Genomic DNA, 27079 nt, shown 5'->3' with positions numbered 1-27079 from the left:
AACTAAGGCACTATTTTTAGTAAACACCGCCCTGCCCCCCCCCCCAATTTTCTTTTTTGTATTCCAAAGTCTGCTTCCTAATGCAAAGATGTGGTCTATTTAATGATTTATTTCTTTTCTGGATTACTACACAATACAGGCAAACTATGAGAACTGTAAAGAAGTATCTGAGAGGCATGTAAGTGTGGTGTTTATGAGGGCAAGTATGGAGATGGGGGTTCCTCAGTAAAAGCCTTTTTGAGTACTTGATCAGCATTTCCAGGTAAGGAGAGAATACAATGTTTTCCTTTGGTCAGGCAGTCAATTCATACCAGAGTGGGTCCCTTTCACCTCAGCCTCTGGATCCTACATTACATCAAGCCCAGTGGACTTAGGGATTCACAGGGGTCACTGTTTCTGTACTTTCTTACCCACAAGTGGTGCTGGACTCATACCAAATGCCAGGCCCACTCCCAGACCCATCCTTGGGCAGTCTGGCACACATGCCCAGCTGTTCTGGAATTTGAGCTTGCTCTTGGCAGCAGAGAGATAACTTAAATGGCCAGAACATGGCCAAAAGTTGCTTGCAGTGTTTGCCATTTCTCAGGCACCCCATCTGAGGGACAAAGATAGTCATCAATCACTTCTGGAACTTCAACGCTTGCTCCAGTTCTCATCCCACCACACCTGCTTCTGCTCCTCCAAAGCACTCTAAGAAGGCCCAGAGAATTCTGGGAAAAGTGAATGTGGAACATGAATTTGACCTATAATTAGGCCTACCATTCTTTTTTTTTTTTTTTTTTTTTGAGACAGAGTCTCACATTGTTGCCTGGGCTAGAGTGCCGTGGCGTCAGCCTAGCTCACAGAAAACTCAAACTCCTGGGCTCAAGCAATCCTTCTGCCTCAGCCTCCCAAGTAGCTGGGACTACAGGCATGTGCCACCATGCCCAGCTAATTTTTTCTATATATTTTTAGTTGTTCAGCTAATTTCTTTCTATTTTTAGTAGAGAAGGGGGTCTCACTCTTGCTCAGGCTGGTCTCGAACTCCTGAGCTCAAACGATCCACCTGCCTCGGCCTCTCAGAGTTCTAGGATTATAGGAGTGAGCAACAGCGCCCGGCCCCTACCATTCTTTTAATGTTTAAATCAATGCAAGGGGCTGAGCACAGTGGCTCACACCTGTAATCCTAGGACTTTGGGAGGCCAAGGCGGGAGGATGGCTTGAGGCCAGGTGTTCGAGATCACCCTGAACAAGAGTGAGATCCTGTCTCTACAAAAAAATAGAAAAATTAGCCAGGTGTGGTGGCGCATACCTATAGTCCCAGGTACTAGGGAGGCTGAGGCAGGATAAAAATAAAATACATAAATAAGTCTGAATAAATAATGTGAAGGTTTCCTGCAGACAAGAGTTGACTCAGAAAATTTCTCACTCACTGTCAAGGCTTGTAAAGGACCACATCACCTCCATGGGACTAAATATAGTCTACAATATTTTTATTCTAGAAAAGACATGATGAACTCATAGCTATTTTGCCAAGTGCTTTCTTCTCAAAAATGTATGGTAAGCCAGTGCTTCTCAGCTCATCAGGGCAAGGTGCCTGCAGACGTTAACTTGTTAGCTTGTCTAGGCTAGAAATTCAGGAACTTCAAGACACTAAACTCATTCCTTGTATAACTATGTATCTGTATGTCAGTAAAGGCTATTTTCTTTTCCTTTTATTAAAAAAAATAGCAACTGCAAACATTTATGGAGCTTTGAGGTTGCCATAAAGGAAGTGTTAGATACGAGTCTTGACCCGGAAGTGCTTATGATGAAGTCTGAATACAAGATCTGTACATGTGAAATAATCAGAAACAATGAAAGAAAGGATACAGTTAAGCATTCACTGTGCAGCACAGACCTCACAGATAGATGTTTGATGTCAGAGGGTTAGGGAAAGTTTTAAGAAAGAAGTGATTAAGGCAAAGATTAAAGGATGCATATGATTTCTACAGAAAGACGAGTGGTCTTACTTGTGTTTTATTTAGAAAATAAACACACTATTTCATACAATTTAGTACTCACTACATATTATCATAGGGTCTAGAGGTCTCGCAATGGTAACTAATGGACCAAAGAACTTTAAATTTGACTCTTACAAGGTTTTAAAACAAATTTGAGTTAGTTGCTAATATCAACAAGTTGGAAGATTTTGCATTAAATAGTCTAGATTTATATTTTCCCTTAAAAAATTGAACAGTCTGTCAAAACCTGGCCTACATGTGTGCCTGGTAACCATGAGCTGGAGCTGAGCAGCACCTGCCCCATCTGACGGAGCACTGGCTACCGCGTCTCCACAGCCCACACCATTCCCTGTTGCTGCTCTGCCCTAACCTACTTTGCTCATCTATATCAACCGTCTGGCCCTGTGGGCATTCGCGTTTTCGATCCTGCTGTATACTGAGGGAGGGTTCTGCCTGGGGAGGCTGTGGCAAAGGCTCCGCTCCAACCAATTCCATCAAAACAAGTGATCCTGTCCTCTTAGCCCCACGTTTGCAAGGCAGAAGGAGATACACAGAAGAATACTTTATAATACATTGTTCTAAGTCTAGACAGGAAACCGACATGGACAATACACGCAAAGAGTTTGAATTTTGGTTCTGAAAGTCCATTGGGGATCATGACTCAAAATGCACATTCTACAACAATGGCTGTAGGAAGGATGCGGGCTCCATTATCTTTTTCAGGTTACTTAAGACCCAGGTGAAGCGAATTTTAGGTAGAAAAATTTGAACTGACAAAACAGATAAATTGAGGCTGCTTATTCTATTTTTCATAAAAGGTGCCTGTTTTACAAGGAATTTTTTTTAAAACAGAGAGTTGTTCGTATATACTAGAAATATAGTCAAAGCTACCTGCACAGTAGCCCAGTGTGTTCCATAAAGCGAGGCACATCTGTATGAATATTTCCTGTGGACAATCAATTCCTTATTGTCTGCTCTGAGGAACTGTATGGAGCATCCAAATGACGGGGCAATGTGAGCAGCATATGTTGGATTTGGAATGAATTTTCATGCGGTACTGGAAGTGTCATTCATTTGTTCCTTTGGCCCCCAAACGTATGCATTTCTTTAGCCCAGTGTGCTTTGTCTTGGCCTTTCTAAAACCAGTTCTGTGAACTTGGGAAGATGCATTAAACTTTTCTGATTTTTGTTCCTCAAATGAGGGAGACATAACAATATGATGTGCCCCATACTTGACTTTGACCTAAGGCCTTGCTACTTCCAGAGCTCTGCTGTTCCCTCAAGCTCTCCTTCCTCCATTGTTAATGGAGGTGATTGGGCTAGACCTTCAGAGTCCATTCCTACCGTGGCATTCTCTGGTTCTTAGTGATTCATTCAAACAAAACAAGGACAGCCACCATCACCACCACCACCACCGCCATCAAAAATCTCTGCCCATTTCTGAAGATGGAAAGTGAGAAGGGGTGTTTCTTTTTAAATATTTAAAAACAAACCTCAAGCAGCCTTTGGGCAGGAAGCCTAGAAAAGCATGCCTCGCCTCACCCCATCAATTTTGGTGCTTAAACCTGGTGGGCTGATCTGATGGTGTTTCACTAGCATCTTGCAGCTTAGAACTCAACTACAGCTGCCTTCAAATGGGTCACGGTAGAATCTGGCACTTTTAAACCAAGTGTAACACCTTTCTGTGAAGAAAGTCATTTCAGTTTGGGAAAAATACTGTAATTTGGCTATTCAATTTGCATTGTTCTGAAAGTTGCCGGACTTGTCCTGCCAGGCGTCAGTGTCAAGAACTTTCATCTTCCTTGGCTCCTCCTCCTCTGTGTGCAGAGCAGAACAAAGGGAGGAGGCCCCAGGCAGTGCCAGCCAAGGAGCCAAACCAGGTCTGGGTTTTGCCTGAATGATGACTTCTGAATTATAAAAGCTTTTCCACGGAAGTTTTCACTCAAGACTTTTATGGGCTTTACAAACAGAAATGAATCCAAGCTGGGCGGCACACCGTGGCAAGTTAAGCTGCACGGACAGGTCTGCCTTTATTCCTTCTGTGAAAGATCATTTCTCTGTGTTTTTTATTCTCTTTAAATATACACACGTAAGGAATGCACACACATTATTTTTTCTTATATTCTTAGGAAAATATCACACATGATGATAAACTTCTTTCTATAAGTGACATGGTACCTGATTGTAGCAAATACAAGCTCCTACATGCAAGTGAAGTCACTCTTTAACTATTATGGGAACTGCTTATTTAAACATTTGCTTTCCCTTGTGCTTGGAAGAGGTTTTTGCCCTGGGGCCTTTCACAAAGGGCCCCTGACCCCCTCTTTCTAAGGCTGCTGTGCTGCTTTTCAGAAGAAGGTTGTTAATTATATCCTTTAAACTACCTATTATTCCGAGCTGCTGCTGCCCATAATCTCTCTCTGTCCAAGCTGTGCTTGGTCTGCTCTCTGGGACCCCAGAGCTCCCTGTTCAAAATAGAGGCCAGTTAATCTCCAGGGGTCCCTTCAGGCCACTCCATTTTACCTCCTCTCTTCTCAAAGAGGTCAATTTCTTTCTCCTCCCATCATTAAAAAACCCTAAAAAAAAGAGATTTTGCCTAAAACTAAGTTATACAGGTTTTTTTTGCCCAAATTCATTACTGCAGAGAGGAAACCGAAGATCTGAGACAAACTTAAATCACGTAGTGCCTCAGAGATCAAAGGCCCCAACATGAATGCATTTTCTCTGGCCCTAATGAAAAGACAATCCAAGCTTAGGAATTCAAATGTTTAAAAGTGATGACAAATATGAGTACAGTGCAGAGAGAGACTCAATAAAATGAGGTGTGAAACTTGAACATGACTGAAGGAGGCTTGGAGAGGAAATAGGGCCTCTGTGTGGGGTGCAAAGCGATGCTGAGCAAGGAGCAGCATAGTCAGTAGAGCTATAATAAATGAAATCAATACATAGCTGTACTTCCAAGAAGAAATTTTGCATAATAAAAAGATTAAAAATTGGGAATAGGATGATTTTTTTTTTTCAAGAGGTAAAGGTGGCTAGGAAAGGTTATAACTTGCAATTGCAAAGTTATTTATCTTGCAGGAATTCTGAAAATAAAATTGTTTCTAAATATCTAAGTACATAGTTATAAAACCTTACTATCAGTGAATAAACCTGGGCTTTTCCAAGCCTGATTATGTTAAGCGTTTTTAATAGCTATTAGTGTTATCATAGACTTTCTAATATACTTTCTTCAGTTCTTCATCATGTTTTGTTACTGAGATACGCATTTCATCAAAGTTGTGTTGTAACCACAATAGCTTTTTTCCTACTATAGCTCTAGTTCTCAAGAGTTATGCCTTATATGAATGAGGCAACTTAAAAACACTTATAAAGCATATACAAACATTCTACACCACATTGAGAGATGGAATTTTTGACTCTGCCCTTGAGTCTGGGCTTGTGAGCCATAGTTCTGTTACCGTGGAAACGATGTTGTCTGAGGCTAGGTCAGGAAAGGCCATAACGCTGCCTCCTGGTTCTCTCTCCTCACTCTGGGAGGAGCTGTCACCATGGAAGAAGTCTTCCATGCTGGAGGTGGCACTTCAGTCAGCAGCTCTACTGAGCTCTCGGCCTACAGTCCACAAAACTGCAGACGTGTTGGAGAGAAACCTTACGATGACTTCAGCCCCAAGTCATCAAATCACCCCAGCTTTTGTGTCTCCCTAGCTGAGGTCCCAGACACTGTGGCAAAAGACAAGCTATCCTTACTGTGGCCTGTCTCAATTCCTGACCCAATGACTCCAAGATTACAATAAATGATTGTTTTGTGTCACTAAGTTTTACGGTGGTTTGTTGTACAGCAACAGTAACTGGGACAATCCATGATCAACATAATGCAAATTGTGTTTCTTAATTAATCTGTCATGTTTAATTCAATTCAGGTTATAAAATCTCAGGCTGAAAGAAAGTCTGTATTGACTCAGATCTTCTTGGTAATGTTTTCCAACCTGTTATGATTTAGCCATTGTGCAGAAATTCTACCTTGGCTGGAGAGAGGGAGTGGAGGGAGAGGATGACTTGGATGCCCTGTGACAAGAAGTTAATGGAAGAGCTTTTTCTAGGCTAACAGTGCAGGGGGCTCTCACAGTCACCATGCATGATCGACTTCCCAATCCTACTCATTCTGAACTACGTTGGCACCAGGGTTTTTATAAAACTGTGTCTCCAGAGTACACGTACCTGGGCCAACTTGAAGAGCCCAGGGTGCCTTGCGGCCTGAACAATGCTCCTGCTATCTGATGAATGGCATCACACATCACCTCCTGGACAGAGCTGTATAATATTTGTCCACCTGTGTAAGAGCTAGATCTAATCTCCTGACCTACTCCCATTAGTCCCTGGATCTCTGGTTAATACTTATATTCTGACTGAGAAGGCAAGTTATTCATTTTTGGATCATGTAGTCTGTGGCCGCAGGATGGGGCAGGATAGAGATGTGTAGGTGAAAGATGGACACTGACTTTGCAGTGACCTGTGTTTCCTCAAATAGTCATTTCTCACCTCATCTTGAAGCTGAAGGAGCAACTGATGCCAGACTTGGGCCCTGAAAGGCAGATAAAAAGGCCAGGGTAGGAATTTTTGATTTTGGCCAAATTCTACAGAATAGGAAAATAAACTGAATTGGCCTCTTCTGGAAATATGGTTTTAGAAAATGGTTTGATACCATGATCTTTGTATAAGATCAGATTTTCTAGGAAGGATAAGCTAAACATATTATTTTTAAAAATTAGGTTAAGATGAAAAATGAATCTATGCTGATTTCTTCCTTTTTTCTTCTCAGTGAATCATGATATTGGAAAATTCAATTACAATAGCCTGAAAGGATCATGCATACTATTCAGATACCCTTGACCTTCACTTTTACTGTATAAAGTTGGCATGTCCATTAACATGGAAACCCCTCTGCTGGGAGGTAAGTGCTCTTCAATTCAAGACTATTTTTCTAAAGCTCATCAGGTCAATGTCAGGTTGAAGTCATAAAAAAACCACCCAAGCCTGTTACCAAATTCAGCGTAATCTTTGCTTACAAGTCCATTGCCATTTGCCTTCACCTCTGTTACTTAAATACATGATTCACAGCTTCAGACTCTTTATATAATAGAAGATACTTTTCCCCACTGCTCTCTAATAAGCACTGGTGGTTTACAACACACTCCTACTGCTGGGCCACACCAGGCTCTAGTACAAAGAAGGTCCCTTCCAATTTTGAAGGGATCTTCAAATAAAATTGTTTGCTTTTGTTTAATTCCATATTCTAGCCCTCAATGATAGCAATATCTTCCTTGTAATAGGGTTAGGGTTAGAGGCCACAAGAGAAAGACCACATTGATAGTCTGAGAAATTAATGTTGTCATTGATATCAGGGACTCACTGCCACAGTGATTTCTTTCCTCCGTAGTAGTCCTATGTGGCTGAATTCTTCTGAATCCTCCTGACTCACCCTTAAAAGGCAGCTGATGTAAGCAACTACCTCCCGCAGACAGACTCCATTTAAAAAGAGTGATCTAGATTCAAGTGGCAAATATTCTGTACTCAGAATTTAGCTCAGTCTTCCCCCAAACCGTGACATTTCCAAGTGGGATGGCAAGTTGCTAACTCATAGTCTTCTGATGTTGGGGAGAGGGGCTTAAGAATATGGACTTCATAGACGTCAATAATCCACAACTCATTTCATGTAATTAATTTTGTTTATAAAATGCAAACATCGAATTACTTTCTCCCAGATACCAAGATGATGGGCTGGAAACTTATTAAGAAAGGACCAAGAATACTTTTGGAGTTTGGAGAAATTCATGGGAGGACAGGTCAGGGTAGGATGTAGGAAGGACACCCTTGGGAAGATTCAGGATCAATGTAAAGGAGTGGGATGTCAACAGAGATCTCCTGCCCACTTGGCTATTACACCAAGCTTGTCTCCCATGCTGCTCTCATACAGTGTTGCCAGCTGACATGACTATTACTACATTTTTGACCACTCTATTGAAGGTATAATTTTCTGTATAAACATATAGGATACCAATATAAATGCTTTTAAGAGTTTCTTATCAGAGAAAATTTAAATAAATATGAAATTTAATTTAGTTTTGTGTTGAGTGATATTCATTTCATTGTAATAGGAGAGTTTCTGCCTTCTCACACCTTGATTGTGATATAGGAAACAATAATGTACAATATAGATCAATACATACTTATTCCGGGTCAATAAATGTAGATTGCTCGTTTCTACTATTAGCAGAGATTCAAAATAATTATAAAAGATAGTCCTAGGAGAGAAAAACTTCAAAATATAGAGACAGAAAACTAACATAAATGTCTTAAAAGGAAAAGGACAGAAAATTATTTATGATGATTTAGAGGAGGGAAAATTTTCTCAAATGATTAATAATGCCTAAGGACTACTATGTTACTGTGTGTTATAGCAACTGATATTCATAATGGTGATCTCTACGTAAAAAAAATATATATATTAAATTATGTTTACTACATTTTGTTGAAAAAGGTATATAATTATATTAATATGACATTTTTGATGGCTTCCTGTTGAAAATGGCTAAAATTTTTAGTTCTTAAGAGAGTTGGCTTTGATTTTCCGTATTAAATATTTAGTTATTCATTTGCTCATTTGATTTTTTTAAAAATTATTTACTTATTGATAAATAAAAGTCTATATTTATGGATACAGCATGATTTATATATATATAGTAGAATGGCTAAATCAAGTAATTAACGTATCTATTACCTCATATGCTTATTTTTTTGGTGGTGAGAACATTTAAAAGCTATTCTCCTAGCAATTTGTAAGTATATAATGCACTGTTATTAACCATAGTCACCATGTTGTACAGTTTTCCTGAATTTATTCATCTGTTTAACTGAAATTTTATATATTTTGAAGAACATTTTCCCAGCCCCTCCCCCAACCCCCAGCCTCTAATAATCACCATTATACTCTCTGCTTCTATGAGTACAACTTTTTTAGATTCCACATATAAGTGAGATCATGTGGTATTTGTCTTTCTGTGCCTTGGCTTATATCACGTAGCATAATGTCCTCCAGATTCCAACATGTTGTTGTAAATGAGAGGATTTCCTCTTTTTATTTATTTATTTTATTTATTTATTTATTTATTTTTTTGAGACAGAGTCTCACTCTGTTGCCCAGGCTAGAGTGAGTGCCGTGGCGTCAGTCTAGCTCACAGCAACCTCAAACTCCTGGGCTTAAGCGATCCTACTGCCTCAGCCTTCCCAGTAGCTGGGACTACAGGCATGCGCCACCATGCCCGGCTAATTTTTTGTATATATATATTTTAGTTGCCCATATAATTTCTTTCTATTTTTAGTAGAGACGGGGGTCTCACTCTTGCTCAGGCTGGTCTCGAACTCCTGACCTCGAGCGATCCACCCGCCTCGGCCTCCCAGAGTGCTAGGATTACAGGCGTGAGCCACCGCGCCCGGCCGATTTCCTCTTTTTAAAGGCTGAATAGTATTCCATTCTGTGTATACATCACATTTTCTTTATCCATTCATCCATTGATGGACACTTAGGTTGATTCCCTATCTTGGCAGTTGTGAATAATGCTTCATTTCCTCATTTATTACTTTCTTATACCCTGCAAAGCATTGTACTAAGTGCCACGTGAAAATAACATGGTCCCTCAGAAAGCAAAATGGAGAGTTTGGAAATGCAGGCATCTGGGGTTTAGAATAAAGTCAGAGATTTAGATCTGGATTTGGAAGCCACTTGAATAGAAGTCTCGGTTGAAGCCACGGAGTATGGTGGAGGGTGCAGAGGAGACAGGGGCAGCTCAGGACGGAACTAGGGGGTGACCTCCCTCTCCAGTGATAAATGAGGCGTTGCTGTATTACATACAATGGGTACATTAATCCTTGTAACAGCTAGGATGGACTGTGAATTGGGAAGTTTGGACATAATTACGGACTAAATCTTCTTTGGAACAGAAGCCTTGTCTAATTCACCCCACCTCCTGCCCACCAAGGACTTGATCTAAATGGCTTAATTAATAAGATCAAAAATAAGAAAGATAAGCTTGGGAAAGATAAGCTTGACTGAGCCACAGTCTTGTCAAGCAATTAAGTAAATGTCACCGCAGAGCTAATTTCAATGCGTAAGGTTTGACTCTGATCATTAAGGCTTTCACTTACTCGGGATGTAAAATTCTGCAAAGTAAACTGGTGCTATGAAATGTTTTGACACTTGTTAAGAAAAAGAAGTACTTCTAATTACTCCGTGATTGATGTGAAAAATGAATATAATATAGTAAAATATATAATATATAGTGCATTAAAATACATGGATCTGCTAAGCTGAGAGAACAAAAGCTTTCTAAATATTGCCAGTGACTTTTGTGGGCAGAAAGGAGGCAGTAATCAAAATCTACATTCTGAGTATGCTGTGATTCCAGTTAAGCCTCCTATCAAGTCACAGGAGCAGCAGAGGTAAACCTTATTTAATTTATTCACCAAAATGTATTTAACAATTATGTGCAAGGCCCTTTGGTAGTTACATGGGAGATACAGAGGTGAATAATATTTAACCCTTGCTTTGAAGGAGCTTATGAGTAACTGAGGTATGTACAAATGACTACATCAGAAGGTAAGAGGTGATGATAAAGTGCCTTTGGATATCTCTTGTTCCAACCTTTGAACAAATCATCCAAAGACGTTTGGACCTTACATAGTAAGTCAACTGAACCCAACATGTAATTAAGTTCACAGCAACTTCAACAGTAGTATCTTTTCTTTAATATATCCCCACTATTTATTTTTAACCAGGAACAGACTGAATCAGTGTCTAATTAAAGCTGCAAATTTATAAGTGCTTGGAATTAATCAGTTCCAAAAGCAATTCCAACATAGCCCAGTTGTGAAAATCAAAGGCACTTAGTTTGAATATTTCCTGGCACGTAATAGGCAATCATTATATATTTGTTGAAGGAATAAAAGTTAAAACATAAAATGTGGTTTAAATTTGGTATGAACTATCTGAGTTCTATATTTATAATGTGCATTAGTTGCTATCACTTGAAACTATGAAATGTATCACATTATTTAGATAGACATCATCAGTAGAACTCTTCTTGGGGGGTTAAATGCTCCCCAACATGCATCTGAAGGTCATGTATTCAGGTAGAAAGTCCAGAGGGTAGACTTTTGCCACATGACAGCCATCTGGTGGCCCTTATGTAAAAGTTTTCACATCACTGCCCTTTAAGCCAAGAAAGCTACTTTTGAGAAATCTTGTACTAAAGAGAAGGGGCTACAGTATGTAGGCCATTAGTATTTCCTAGTGCAGGCAAGGGGGTATTTTTTTAAATAAACTTTATTTTCCAGAACAATTTAGATTTACAGAAAAAGTGTGAAAATAGTACAGAGTTTCCATATACCCTGTGCCCCATTTCTCGGATTCCTAACATCTTACATTAGTATGCTGTATGTATTAGAATTAATGAACCAATATTGATATGGTATCATTAACTAAAGCCCATGCTGTATGTAAATTTCCTTAGTTTTTACCTAATGTCCCTTTTCTGTCTCAGGATTCTGTCCTAGATGCCATATCACAGTTTCATGTCTCTTGAGGCGCCTTTTGGTTGTGGCAGTGTCTCAGACTTTCCTTGTTTTTAATGACCTTGACATTCATTTAGAGCAGTACTGGTCAGGTATTTTGTAGAATGTCCCTCTATTGGGATTTATCTAATGTTTTTCTCATGACTAGACTGTGGTTATGGGTTTTGGGAAGAAAATCACAGATTCCCCAGATGCCATTCCCATCACATCATATCAAAGATACATAGTATCAACATGACTTATTGCTGTTGCTGCCAATCCTGAGCACCTGGTTGAGGTACTGTTTGCAAGTTGGAAAGTTACTTTTCCCTCTTTCCACACTGTACTCCTTGGAAAGAAGTATCAATACTATACACAGCTCCCACTTAAGGAATGGGGAGTTATGCTCCACCTCCTTGAGGCCAGAGTATCTACATAAACTGAAGGAATTTTTCTACTGGGAGATTTGTCTCTTCTACCCTATTTATTTATTTATGCAACCATTTATTTATGCCATATGGACTCATAGATATTTATTTTATATTTTGGGTTATAATACAAATACTTATTAATTTTGTTGCTCAAATTGTTCCAGGTTTGGCCATTGGGAGTGTTTTCAGTTAGCCAACTCTTTGTCCCTTTGACATACCTTCATCATTGTTGAGTTTATGCTTTTGCTTCATTTCATTTTGTTTTGTTTTAGAAGTTTCTTACTTTCCAGCTCTACCAGGTGCTCCAGCTTCATCTTGTGTATTTGTTGCCCGAGTCCTAGAATCATTCATGTCTCCAAGGATCCCTGGTTCCTTTTATTGGGGAATGGTCTTAGGAACTAACATCTGGGCACCAGGTATGCTTGTTGCTAATGGGGTATTAGGGTGCTGTTTTGATGTTCATGTGGGAGCTTGACCTCATCTTCCTAGACCCATCTCTCCTTTCCTGCTGTGTAAGTTCACACCCTGCCCCTCACACTCTTGGTAAGCCCTGCTCCTTTTCTTCTCTTAGCTATTCATTACCTGCAACTCCTTCAGAGCCAAAGCAGCAGTAGAAAGAGCTACCAGAAAAAAAATTAAGTCTATATCTCTTAGAACTAATCAGTAGATGAGAAAATCTGATCCATACTCCTACCTCCAGGAGGCATTTCATTTCTGATGCTTTTAGCTGCAATATCAGGTATCCACCCCGCAGGGAAGATGACCCTTTCTTAGTAGCCAAAGACTCAGCTCAAAATAAATAGTAAGGAAATAAAACAATAAAACCAGATAAAAATAAAATAAGGAAATTGTTAGCCAATTCAGTGGCCCAATGTCAAAACCACAAGATCTTCCCAACTTTCTGCCACACCATCTTGGTGTACAGGCCTTGCCCTTAAGCCAGATACCCTCATGACTGCAAGATGCTTGACACAGGCCTATGCATCATATCTAGACTCAGAGAGCGTCTACTTCTTGCCTTTGAAGTATGGGAAACAAACTTCAAGAAAGCGCTAGCTGACCTTCTTATGTCTCACAGGCCTAACTTGGGTCATATGTTCACCTCTAGATCAATCACTGGTGAATTAAATGGGCTCTGCTGAGGGGTGGATGTCTGGTGTGTAAAATTGGGGATTCTACTAGCAGGGAAGAGGTGGGAAATGACTACTGGGTAGGCAACCAAAAACATCTAACAAAGTGGATAAAGCACTATTCTATTCCCTTACAGTCCTGATAAAGTCAGGGTTCCCGTGTGTGTGTGTGTGTGTGTGTTTATATATATACTCTCAGAGTCGTTATACTTCTTATAGCCTGTGGTTCTTGAAAGCAGAGCTTGAGAAGGGCTTACACGAAGGCAGTTTACTTGGGGATAATCTCAGGAAGTAGAAGTAGGGGACCTAGGGGATGAAACAGGGAAGACAGAAAGCCAGTAAAAGGATATTTTATGACTTGATCACTGCTGTGGGCAATGAGTGCTCAGTTCTTATGGAACATTTTGAGGAACCTTATGAAAATCATCTCTGAACTGCTCACCGAGGGGTAAAAAGGGGAGGTATTAATTTATTAGCCTCAGCCTCCCATTGCATCAGGTGGCCCCATGGGTATTAATTTGCCCCCACCTCCAGGCTTGATAATTGTGTGTTCTGAGCAGTTCCCACACCTCAGCACCAGAGAAGCCCCAGGGCAGGAAGCGAGAAGTAGCTATGGGCTGCGGACAGGCACCATCAAATTACACCTCTGTGAAGCCGGCCAAAGCCTGTCTGGAACCCGTGGCCACAACAGTGGTCGGATAAGAGGTGGGGCAGAGAGGATGTGAAAAAGAGGTGCAAAAGGAGTGTTCAATACATGGCATCTATCCTGATAATAATATTCACCAGTTGTGGGAGTATTTAATATGAATCTCTGCCAGACTACAAGCTCTATAAGGACAGGAACTGCATGTACCTGGGTTACTTTTTCTATCCCTGTTCCCTAGCACAGGGTCTAGTACATTGTAGGTGCTCACTAAAAGTGTATAAAATGGATGGATAGATGGGTGGATGTCACAAAATGAAGAAAAAAGGAATCTAATTACCAAACACATCATTTCAAGGAGAAAGTGTTCAATAATAAACTATAAATCAGTCCGACCTCACCCAGGTAATGCCCCAAGTCATCTGGGAGTCTCCGAGTTCCTGCGGCCCTTGAGGGGTTGGGATAAGAATGGGCTAGGGCTGCAGAAATACGCTTCAGGGCTTCACTGCAGATCCCAGCGAGTGCTTGCTTTGGAGAATATCCTGCGGAAGGCGTCCCTTCCTGCCTCATGCCAACATGCATTTTGTGCGGTTCTGTGGGATTCACCGAAGTTCTCGTTCAGGTGTATTTTGTATGGAGTAACTCCTAGTATCTCCTAGGATAATGGGAGGTCAGTTTCCAAGGTTTCCTCAGTGCCAACCCCGCCTCACAGAGTAGCTATGGAATATGGTGCAGAAATTGGCCACTCGATATATCTTGAACACAGTAGTCCTAACGAGTACCCCGGCCACCTCGGGACTGGAAGCAGAGTCAGGTATACACAAAGCCCCAGAAGTGGCCGCTCCACTGAGTACCACTGTACTTGGAGTGCATCTTAACTATGCCTATTTTCTCACAGCTGTGGATTTACGGCCCTCTGTCTTTTGAAATTAAATCAAAATTTCCAGGGTAGTGACTGCGTCAGCCTCCACTGTTCAATCAACCCTAATACTTGTAGATGATCAATAATAAAGATGACAAACTATCCATCTCCTTCATAAAGCATTTTAATCGTAAAAAAAAAAACAAAACAAAAATGCCTGGATTTCTTTCCTTGTTGACCAGGCAGCACAGAATCCACTGCTTGTATCTTGATGTAACCTGATCTGAGAACCTGTCTGGTTGAAGCCATGTCCCCATTCTGCAGAGTTAAGGGCATTCATAGGAAAGAATATATTTTAATGAGTATTGTGCAGATGCTATTAAGGCTATTATCCTGAAATGACATTTCCCATCACTTGGCTGGGATTTGTCTGTTTTTGACATTTGTTTCCTTTTTAAGAGGCAGTAGAGACATTTAACTCTAGTAGAGCTCCAAGAGAAGGTAAATCTGAGGGTTTTTATAATTTAGTCCCAGAGATCTCTTTAGAAATAAGAACTTAATCGCAATATATTAAGACCTCTCTCTGTTCTACTTGCCAAGTCACTGAGCCAGGTCAAAGATGTTGGCAGTCTCCTCTATTTGAACTGGCATTCCTTGAAGTAATTGCCCAGCAAAACTGCCATCTCAGGACTCCTTGAATGTACTTACGACTTCCTGTGGGAGCCACTGAGAATCTAGGTCTGGTTTATGAGATTACATGTGGCCCCCCTGGATGAAGGCAGGCCTAACCAGTCTCCCACCTGGCATTCAAGCGTCTGTGGTCTTTCAGGCAATTTAAACAGCTCCTTAGCCTGACTCAGAGGCTTGGTGTCATCAGGTAGATTTTGTTTGGCTTGCATAGATTTATATTTTTTAAATCAAATGAGTTGCAATTATCCAAAATGAAGAATTTCACATAAATATTCAAATTTTTGGCTTCTTTTGAAAGGTAAGAAGATCTGGTACCACTGGGCCCCGTATCGCCACATGTTCAGTCATGGCTGCCCTTTGGAAGGGAGTGGGCACTCCAGTTTCACAGAGTGACTGCAGTGGGTTTATATCTGCACCGACGCCCGGTCTACTTCATGTGTGAACTCACTCCCTGGTCCCTGGGGGCATCAGGGTGTGTGTGTGGTAGGGGATCCAAGGACACTTGTCGCCCTTGTAACTGTTTGCCCAATCCCAGAAAACATTCTACTTAAATCTCCCAAATTTCAAAGGAAAAATAGTTTTTAAATTTGCAGTATTGAATTAGTCCAAATAGGATACCAATATTAAATCTGTGTGCAGTTCTAAGATGAGAAGTTATGACGGACAGGAGTCCACCAACTGATGTTAATAAACACCCACCTTATCTCCCTTTGAATGAGGTTTTTTTTTTTAATGAAATTTTTCATAAAACTTTATCAACAAATTTACCCCACTTAAAGGAAATCCAACATAGAAAACTCAAAATTTACACAGAGAATACATCAGGATATGTTTATTCATTTATTTGATATATATTCATTGTGTACTGTTATAGGCTCAGCAATGTTCTAGGCATTGATTTGTTTAAACCTGCAGCCCCCAACTCCTGGGCGGTGGATGGGCACTGGGCTCTGGCCTGTTAGAAACTGGTCTGCACAGGGGAGCAGTGGGTCAAGCTAGTGAAACTTTATTTGTACTTACAGCAGCTCCCCATCACTCATATCACTGCACAAATGCTGCCTCCTGTCAGATCAGGGTGGCATTAGATTCTCATAGGAGTGTGAACCCTACTATAAACTGCACATGCGAGGGATCTAAGTTATGCTTCTTATGAGAATCTACTGCCTGATGATCTGAGGTGGAGCTGAGGCAGTGATTCTAGCGCTGGGGAGCGGCTGCAAATACAGATTATCATTAGCAGGTTTGACTGCACAATAAATGTAATCTGCTTGAATCATCCCAAAACCATCCTCTGAACCCCTCACGATCTGTGGAAAAATTTCATTCCATGAAACTGGTCTCCGGTGCCAAAAAGGCTGGGGACCACTGGTTGAAACAGTGATTTGTATTCAATAGCACAGGGGATAACCAAGTGAAAAAAGCAGGTCATAAAACAGTAAGAACACTGAAATTGTGTATGTGTTGTTTTTGATAGTTTCTAAAAACATGGAACAGTTAGAGGCAAATAGAGCAAATACATACCTATATCTTAAACTATTTTAACATATATTTACATATGTTAATATATTTTATATTATATACATTTGTACTTTTATATAAAGTATATATATGTGTATGTTCATTTATATAAAGATTTCAAAGGGATTTACCAAAGTGCCAAATAATGGTTCTCTACATATGATAGGATTATGACTGACCTTCTTTTTCTTCCTTTTTATTACCTATATTTAAGTCAATTTTTCTCCTACAATGAACCTATATACTTTATTTTTAAAGACAATGATTTATAAAAATATTTGCTTCAAGAATACCAAAAGTACTGAATGAAGTTCGAAAAGGAAGTACACCAAGAATAAAAACTTCTGGATTCTGATATTTTTCTACAAGTCAGTTACCGGTGGCAAATGGGGAAAGTTTTCTAGATCTAGTCCCTAGATCTAGGAACAGGAATTGGGTGAACCAGGGATCTATCTAGTACAGGGTCAGGGATGGGCAGAAACTACTGTGTAGGTGCTAGAAGAAAGTCCACTTGGCAGATAGACCATGATTTCAGATCACTGCAGCAAGGGACAAATGAAAGTCATCCAATAGAACACTTGACTCTAAGGAGGTCCAGCACAGGGAAACAGCATGTGCCAAACAGTGTGGGTGGCCCCAGGGACCAGCAAACTGCGAAGGAATTAAAAGCATTCAGTATGCATGTTCAATGTGCCAAGTACTAAAGTATGCAATATTCTTAGTCATCATAATGAGGAAACTGAGGCTCAGAGAGGCAAGGGAAACTAGCATCTGGTGAATGCTGACTCCCTGCCATGCATTGTACAATGTGTTTCACAGACATTGTGAAAATTGCCAAGGTCACCCAAGTAGTGAGTGGGAGAGTTAAAATTCAAATACAGATTTTCTGAATTCATGCTTCTTCCACTCACTTCACCGCCCTGCTTCTACCCCTACACCATGAGGCATCATCCCAGGAATCCCTTCGGGCTGGGAGCGTGGAGCATCTCCTCCCAAGCTGCCCTTTGGTGAGGCTGGCGCTGGCAATGCCTCTCAGGGAGAAGAGCTTCCTGATGGCAGGGTAGATGCATTAGCACAGATGCCGTTTTCATCAAGTGTCAGAGAAGCAGAAGCTGCCTAATATTTGTACAACTTTTGGCTGGCTCTGATTCCCAAAAATTCATTGAATGCAATAAAATGAGCCCATAGTAAAAAGACATCATTCCTACTTCCAAAAGAATTGGTGAATTTAGGGATGAGAAAGGGAGAACACAGACTGTGGCTCTCCGGGGTGAATTTCTTCATGTTGTCACATGGCCATCAGCGTTAGCAGACATGGCACGAGCCCCGCTATGGCATGGGTTTAGGTGAATGGACTTGTGCTGGGGCAGAGGAGTCAACATTCCAGGCAGGGTCCTGCCTCTAAAACATTTATACTCTAACTGTGGAGACAGGGCCCAGCTAGAAAAAAGGAACACAGCAGTAAGGGACACAATGGCAGGGTGCCAAATAAGTTCAGGGAAGGAGAGGAATTCTTCTTTGCTGGAATGCACAGCCTTCCACAAACCAAACCTGGCTCCATAAGCTTTTGGAGGCCTAGATCTGTCCAATCAATTCCTAAAATAAGACTTTATTGACCTGACATGAATTCCACTGTGATAGTGAGATTAAGTAAGCCTATATGCTGTGTAAAAATAAAATATTCTGCTTTTAATTGACTTTTTTATATTTACTTAAGGGTTTGTTTTTTTTTAGGGGTTTACCATGTCTCCATCCATCCATCTGGCCATCCACCCATTCATCCACCTCAATATGTCACACTGAGCCAGGTGCTGGGAATCCCCATACCAGGGAGGCGTGGTCCCTGCCTTCAGGACATGCTCTGCCAAGGGACAGCATTGCACTTGCTTCTTTCTGGGTCCGTCTGGCAATCATACCTGGAATCTAAATGCTTCCTAGACAGAATGAGAAGCTCTGTAAATGTATTAAGTATCCCAAGCTTGTATTACATCCGTGGTCTTTAAATGTTGATTCAAATGCAAATCACCTTGGGGTCCTTGTTAAAATGCCGATCTTGATTCAGCTCTGGAGTGGCCAAAATTATACAATTCTAATTTGTTCTCTGGAGACATTGCTGGGCCTTCAACCCACACTTCAGAGGGCAAGGTTTTATAGGACATCGAGATGGTGTCAAAGTCTGGACTTTTGAAGACCGGAAAGAGTCACTCTTCTTAAATTCAAGGGTAAATATACCACCACCAAATTCACTTTTCTTTTCCTGCTTTCGGGAAAGAGCTTCACGGAAGTGCTTTAACCTTTAATTTACACTTTTTTTTTTATCTTCCTCCACACTTCCCCTTTCAAAAATTAAGAGTTTAGTCCAAAATTTTTTTTTTTCTATTTCACATACCATCAGTTTTCTCTTAAGCCAGGCAAAATGTGGCTTCAGAAATCCACTGAGAATGAAACACACTTCAGAACAAGAGAGGATCCAGAGCTAATTACCCTAAGCCTGCCAAGCTGTGTGAGGGACCCATCATAATCATGTTTACCCGCATGTTGCAGACCCACGGGGGCACCTGCAATTAATTCTGATGGCTACAAGCCACGGGATACCTAACAGCTTATGATTAGGAAGGAATTACTAAGCTTTTATTTAAAAGGTCCCAGGAAGAAAATGGGGACAAACACCAGATATGTTTACATTACTTATAGAGCTTAGCTAGAATGTATACTCTTATTTTCCAGCAATGCCTCTTTTTCATATTTCTATATTTTTAAGTGGTACCTGTCCTTTGGTGCCACAGTTACACAGCCTTAATGATACTTCTGCAAAGGATGGGATCTCAGATGTCTTTGGGTATCATTTTTTTATAGGACAAAAGAAACTGGTTATCCCCAGTGTTTGATGCTGGCACACATAGTATTTCTCAGTAAAGATGATTTCACAGCATCACCTCATTAACATTTCTGTATATTTCAAAATGAATGTTATATGACACTGTTTATAAACTCTGGATTGGTATGCAGTTTCTAACTGAATTACAAAAGACTCAAATAGGCTTACCAGGGCCACAGAGTGCCAACATGTGTCTGATCTCAAAATCTTTGGGAAATATGCCTACCCTCCAAAATGCTTACAGATGTGCCTCTTTTTTATAAAATAAATACTTTTCTTATATTTGGTCTTTCCTTGGCACGTTTGTAAGATTATTCAGTACATTATATGGAGTGGTGAAGATAAAGTTAAGCATCACAATTATTCATACAAATTGCACTTGGGTGGGATGCCATAAGAAAGTAAGTTCCCAGAGGATATAAAAATGGTTTCCTAAAGTCAGTCCATACTAATAAGCACTATAGAGCTCTCAATATATTATACATCGACAGACAGGAAGATGCATTTGGTTAGGGCATGCCAGGCTAGGATATGAATCATGGAATGATATTCCAAGATTATTATAGAATACACATATGATATAAACCAGAAAAGGCTGCATTTTAACCTCTGTGACTCACGCATTACAGCCTGTGGCTTCAAGAGGAGGGTTAGGAACCAGGATGACATCCGGCTCAGGCCAAGAGAAGTTACGGCCAAGAGAAACAGAAGCAACAGCTTCCCAGCAGAAAGCAGGATGCAGAGCTTCACATTTTACCTTAGGTGGAATTATGTAACTTGTCAATAGTTGGAACTCTGGGATAGAGGGTTTTGTGCTTTTTTTTTTTTTTCCTGGTATAAATATTTAAATTTCTCCATAACATTAGAGTTGGAACTTACTTCCTGGAATGAAATTCTAAAACAAATTGACACCCAAACACTCAGTAGACTTTCTAAATGCCAACAGGTTTGTTTCCATTACAGAACACACAGAGTTTTTACCTCTCTCTCTTTTCACGGTGTTATTGTTTCCAAAATTTCTAAGGTCATTGTACCACGGGGCTTTGGTTCTTGGTTAACAAGGTTCCAAGAGCATCCCAGGAATATTCTCCTATTAGCTGAATTTTCAACTTGAATTCTGCCTGGCAGGAGGTGTTATAAAATATATATATATATATATATATATTTTTTTTTTTTTTTTTTGCTAGCATTTGCTTTTTGACATTCTTTTACCTGGGTTTCTCAAATCACTTCCCTGTATAGATAGTATCTGTTTTTGCTTCTTTTTGACTAAGGTCTTTAATGGCTTCAGAAGTGCTCAGAGCTGAAATCTAACCGGAGAAGGTTATTATCAGAACTTTGTTCAAATAGAAAGCAGTGTGCTTATGCTCTACACCTGTACATAAGTTGTCATCAATATCTATGTTCAATTAGGACGAATATGAATTACAGTAGACAATTGTTTTGGGGTTGCCTGACATCTATTCCATCTTCTTAGTGTAATAGCACCCCACTCTTTTGGAGACTAAATTACCTCTACCCCATTAGATACAGTCTGTTAGGACTTCCAAACAGGAGTCAGGCATGTCACCAAAGCCAGTTCAATCAGAGTGAACTTCAGGAACTTTATAGGAACTATGAGAAAAGCAGTGTTCTCTTTCCTGGTGGACGTAATTTTGGGAAGACTTTCCACTTTAAAGGCAAAGTTTGCAGCTGCCACGTGGAGACTGGGGATGGGGATCCCCTCATAGAAGGCAGAGAAACTAACTGTGTTTAAAGAGCATTTAAATTTTCTAGATTTTTATGGGTAAAGAGCAGGAATCTATATTAAACATGACATTTGTATTAATTTCTTTGGTTAACAGACACCAGGCTCTGCTGCTATAGAATGTTTTGAGGATAACTTTGTCTAATGCATGTCTGGGAATGTTAACAAAACTTAAAGACATGATTAAAAAGAATGGAGCACCAATTAAGAGTGATCTATCAGCATGTTTCTGCCACAAACGCTGTCCTAATTCATGTGATGCCATGTTTCCTAATCTTACTACAGGCCCCTTTCCAAGAGGTTCAGGAAATTTATGAGTGGGTTTTGAGCCCATGGAAAATACTGAGTTATAATCACGGATTTAAAATCATTATACATGTGTGTGTGCATAAATGCCAAATATTCCCATACTACAGAAAATTAAGTAAATTATAACTGATGAGATGTTGCACTAATTTCCTTTCATCACTCATGTAGGCTTGACTCCAAAGTCTTTCTTGGCTCACGAGTAGAGGATTTTGCATATATTGCTTATTATTTCATTCCAAGCCCAAAAGCCACAACAAAGCAAAATTGATAACAGTTGTAAACATTAGATAATAGACATCTTTGCACAGCAGAACGCTCAGAGTTCACTAGATAATAGGCATGAAAGCACTTTGGAAAATTTAAGGCATGACACAAATGTGAGGAATTATTATTGGGTTAAAAAAAAAATCTCAGAGGGAAAACTTCTCAACAGCTCAACTTATGCACATTATTTTCAAACTTAAGTGTACAACAAATAAAGCATAAACTCCCCTGCTAATACATATAATAGAAGAGTTAATAATTAATATGGCTCTGGGAGTTACATATTTTGTATATATTTTAAGAAGCACTATTTTCATTTTTAAGAAATTCAATCACTCCTACACCCCCTACCAAAGGTATTAAGAGAAAAAAAAATTCTCCATGGGAAATAAGATAGAATGTTATATGTGAATATTTACGTAGTCTTTAAGTTTAAAAAAAACCTCATACCATTACAAAATTATTATTACCTTTATTTAGGTAGGATAATGGTATTAAGCTATATTTTAAAAAAAGAGTTCTTTTGTGCTAGAGTTACATAGTAAAAGTTTTACAGATGTAATAATATGATATCTGAGATTTGCCTCAAAATTCTGGGAAAGGGACCATGAGGAGGGTATAGATGAAAAACGAGACTGGCCGTGTTTTGATAACTGTTTAAGCTGTGCTCATGCTACACGGAAGAATTCTATATATGTTTGAAACTTTCCATAATAAAAGTTTAAGAAAACCCACCTCACATCAACATTTGAAACATTTTAGAACATTTCTAGGGGCTGAACAAAAAAAATATGGAGAGAATTCATTGCCAAAATACTCATTCTAACTGATCTTACTGTCTGATTTTGTTCTATTCTACTCCAGTCTACTCCCACATTGATACCAGAATTAAACTGCAAAAAATTAAATTAGTTCATGGAATTCCCTTGCTCAAAATACCTCTTTTGAGTTCCCATCACCTAATTCACTCTTTTCTGACCTCACAGCACTGTGGTCTCATTCTCTTACAGAAATGTCCTGTGTGGTACTATCTTTTCTGCTATCATGTTTTTATCTCCTGCAAGACCGTGAGATCTATCTTTCTATCTTTAGTGCTTGGCACATTGTCTAGCATATGGGAGATGCTCAATAAGTTTTTGGTGAATGAAATAAATGTGGAATATAAACAAATTATATAAAAGTAAATGTTTAGACCAATGAAACTACCACCGGTTAGTAAAGATGGCTAAATAATTTCTCTTAGAAGTTTTGTTTTCATTTTTGCTTTAATCCTTTTAAATAATTCATGAAATTTATTTATAATCAAATTTAAAGGTAAAACAATACTTATGCTAATTAAATATATCTTTTAATTGAAAATAATACAGGTGAATAAGATGTGTATAATTTCTTTGATACTCTTAGATATACACACTTAAAGACAATCTAATTATCAACAGACAATATCTTGGTAATACTTCCAATATCTTGAAAAATTGGTTGCCTTAGTATAATAATCATAACCATAAAAATCATAATCAATTTGAGTACTTTTCTGCAAGCAATAAAAGAAAAAAATAGATAAATTGGACTTCATCAAAATTAAAAACTTTTGCTCATCAAAGGACATTATCAAAAGGGTCAAAAGACAACTCACAGAACAAGAGAAAATATTTGCAAATCATATTTCTGACAAGGGTCTATTATCCAGAAAATATAAAGAACTTCTACAACTCAACAACCAAAAGAAAAACAACCTAGTTAAAAAATGAGCAAAGGACCTGAATAGCATTTCCTTCAAAGAAGATACACAAATGGCCAAAAGGAACATGGAAAAATGCTCAATGTCATTAGTCATTAGGGAAATGCAAATCAAAGCCACAATGAAATACTACTTCACACTCACTTAGGATGGCTGCAATAAAAAAAAAAAATGGAATTTACAATAAACAAAAGGAGGAAACAACCCAAATGACTATCACCTGATGACCAGATAAACAAAATGTGGCATATCATACTATGGGATACTATACCCCCATAAAAAGGAAACAAGCACTAATTTATGATATCAATGAATGAATCTTGGAAACATTATAGTTAGTGGAAGAAGCCATATACAAAAGGTCATATTGTATGATTCTGTTTATAGAAAACATCCAAAATAAGCAAATCCGTAGATAGTAAAAGCTGATTAGTGATTGTCAGAGACTGAGGGGAGGGGACTGAGGAGTGACTGCTTAATGGGTGTAGGGTTTCCTTTTGGGGCAATGAAGTGTCTTGAAACTACAGATAGCAATGATGGTTACACAACATTGTGAATGTACTAAGTGTTACTAAATTTATACTTTAAAATGGCTAGAATGGTAAATCTTTTGTGCATTTTGCCAAAATTAAAAAATGAAGCTTTCCAAGTCCAACTTCCAGAGATTCTGTTGTGAGGCAAGCAGTCACGTGGCCTAGGATCACATAGTTTTAGCAGGTACCCAGGTGATTCCATGCAGGTTTCTTGGGAACAAACTTTGGGAAACATCAATGTGCTGTTTTTATGTATATTTAAATTACTTTCATGGTAAAAGCCTCCTACCATATAATTTAGCAAGGAGAATGTCTCAGAGGCATCACATATTACCCTTCAAACTTCCAACTTCTTAATATGGAAAACTTAACAAGTTTAAATGACACTTCTCCGGGGCCTGGTTACATAAGCACACTTTGAGTCTCCCCACTCAAGATTCTTCTTGTGACATCTGGAGTCACAGTTCTGTTCTCTGGCCAAGGTTAATCTTTCCTACACCCTTGATAGCATTCTTTTCCTTTCACTCATGTTTTCAACATGTTTTTCTTTCTACCGCTTCTTTCCTTGCAGCCTAACATCATGCATGCATTTCTGCATCCTAACAACGGGTCTCCTTTGGCCTCTGCTCAAATCCATATATAGCCAAGATCCTTGAAAAGCAGATAGATGTTTTCTCTCTCATTTTTTCTCTGTCTTCCACCTCCCTATCCCACCCCTGCCTCTCACTGAATCCTCAGAGCAACCCTATGAGATATGTACTGTTTTTATTCCATTTTACTATGGGGAAAATAATAAGCTCTACCAGGACATAAACTCTATGAGAACCGGAACTTGGTGCTTTAGTCACTGCTCTCTTCCCAGAATCCAGAACGGTACCTCCATCCATGCTCAATGAATACTTATGAAGTCAAAGCAGTATCTACATGACAGACAAAGCTTTGAGAGTGGAGGAAATCCCAGGAAGAAAATCCAAGTTCAATGATCTTGTTCCATTTACAGATGTAACAATTTTCAAATTATTAAGCTCAAGTAAAGTCATCCCAACTTAGAGATCTGTCACCATTTCGTCCTGGGTAATTTTGTTAGGTTGCAACTAGAAACTTGCCCATGAGTACTCAGAGACCTCTGGTCTGAGATACCCTGCTTCAACATTACTGACCGGGTTTGGAAGAGTTCAGAAGGACTCAAATTGTGGCTTTTGTTCTTTTATTAGAGAGGTATTCTGAAATAGGAGGGACAGTAAGAGAGAGTAGCCCTTGCATGGTGTTTACCTTAATATATTAGTCTAAGAAAGTAAATGTATTTGTGTATTTTGCTTTCATGTACTTCTTCCATTCTTGTTGCAATATAAACTCCTAGTGTTTTAAAATTTCCTTTGACAAGATATTTAAAATTGGACGTTCTGTCCAATTTACATTAAGCACCTAGCCTGAGCCAGACACTGTGGTGAGCAATGGAGATATAAAGACAAAATAGTGTGGTCCCTCCCATGATAATCTTGTAGTTTCGTAATACAGGGTATCCCAAAAGTCTCCATATAAAGGAAACATTTTGTAAAGAATATTCTGTAAATAAAGGTACATTTGGCTACAATTTCCCATTTTCCCTATGTATGGCAACTTTTGAGACACCCTGTATAATACTTTACAAGGTGGAAAGGGTCTCAAGACACTTGAAGCAAAACCTCATTTCACGTATGTCAGGAACATCTAAAATATAGCTTGAAGTGGAAAATGTCTACTTCCTACTTCTTTCTCCACATGCAAACACTTTCCATCTGTCTGGCCTGACAACTAGAACACAACATCCAACAATAGGACAGGAAGTTCGTCACACACCAACCAAGGGGCAGGCCCACCTCATCATGGCTTCATTTTCCTGGCCCCAGAATTCTGCTCTCTACCACCCTCAACCTTCCACCTCATTCCATGGGGTTGATGTTGCCACCAAAGCACCAGAGCTGAACCCAGACTTTTAAGAGAATTCCACTTAAGAAAAAAACCATGTTTAACTATTGTCACTGATGCATTCAAGGTGGGCAATAATTGAAAGGCTCTAGAGCATTCTGTTAAGAGAGCCAGTATATAAAATGTGTTTTTTGTTGGACTGTTGTGAGGGAATATTTTTCTTGCTAGTCACTGGAACAGCTGGTTGGGGATTTCCCTATTTTTGCCAGAGTGAATTAATTTGGCAAAAAAAAAAAAAAAAAAAGAATCTTTTTCTACTTCCTCTTCCACCCCTCCCCCCCAAGTCATCTGTACCTCAGGAAAGGCAAGAAATGAACACAAAGTCAGACTGGGGCTATTCATCTACAAATGACTCAGATGGCTGGGTTTTTCTTTCTGGGTTTCCCACTACCAGGCAGGGAGTTTTAGTAGAGAAAAAACAAAAACATGTTACTGGCTACACACTCAATGCCTTTGCTCTCCCAAGACAATCACATTCCATTCTGGAGTGTAATTCTCCAGAAGGAGACCAGATTGGTTACACAAATGGTATGTGCCCCACCTTCAATTTGCCCACCCCACACCTGTCCAGCATTCTTAATGATGGTTATATTTCCCCAATGCTAAGTATACATTTGTTCTTTCATTCAACAAATGCTTCTTAAGCATCCACCATGTACCAGGCAGTATGTAGGTGCTGAGAATTATAATAGAAAAACAGGGGCTGATCGTCTGTTGGGGAAAATGACATTGGTCAAAGTATAATATAAATGAGAGCATAAGTTAAAGTAAATG

At 39.4% G+C, this 27079-nt stretch overlaps 1 protein-coding gene across 1 annotated transcript in view; it reads right to left on the bottom strand.

Annotated features, from left to right (window-relative positions):
- The window catches only part of FRMD6 (FERM domain containing 6), a 224092-nt gene that overhangs the window by 152986 nt on the left and 44027 nt on the right, over nt 1-27079 (bottom strand). The gene's annotated exons all lie outside the window — the stretch shown is intronic.

Source organism: Eulemur rufifrons, chromosome 2, assembly GCF_041146395.1.
Source record: "Eulemur rufifrons isolate Redbay chromosome 2, OSU_ERuf_1, whole genome shotgun sequence".
Taxonomy (NCBI): domain Eukaryota; kingdom Metazoa; phylum Chordata; class Mammalia; order Primates; family Lemuridae; genus Eulemur; species Eulemur rufifrons.
This window is presented reverse-complemented; position numbering and strand designations above follow the sequence as displayed.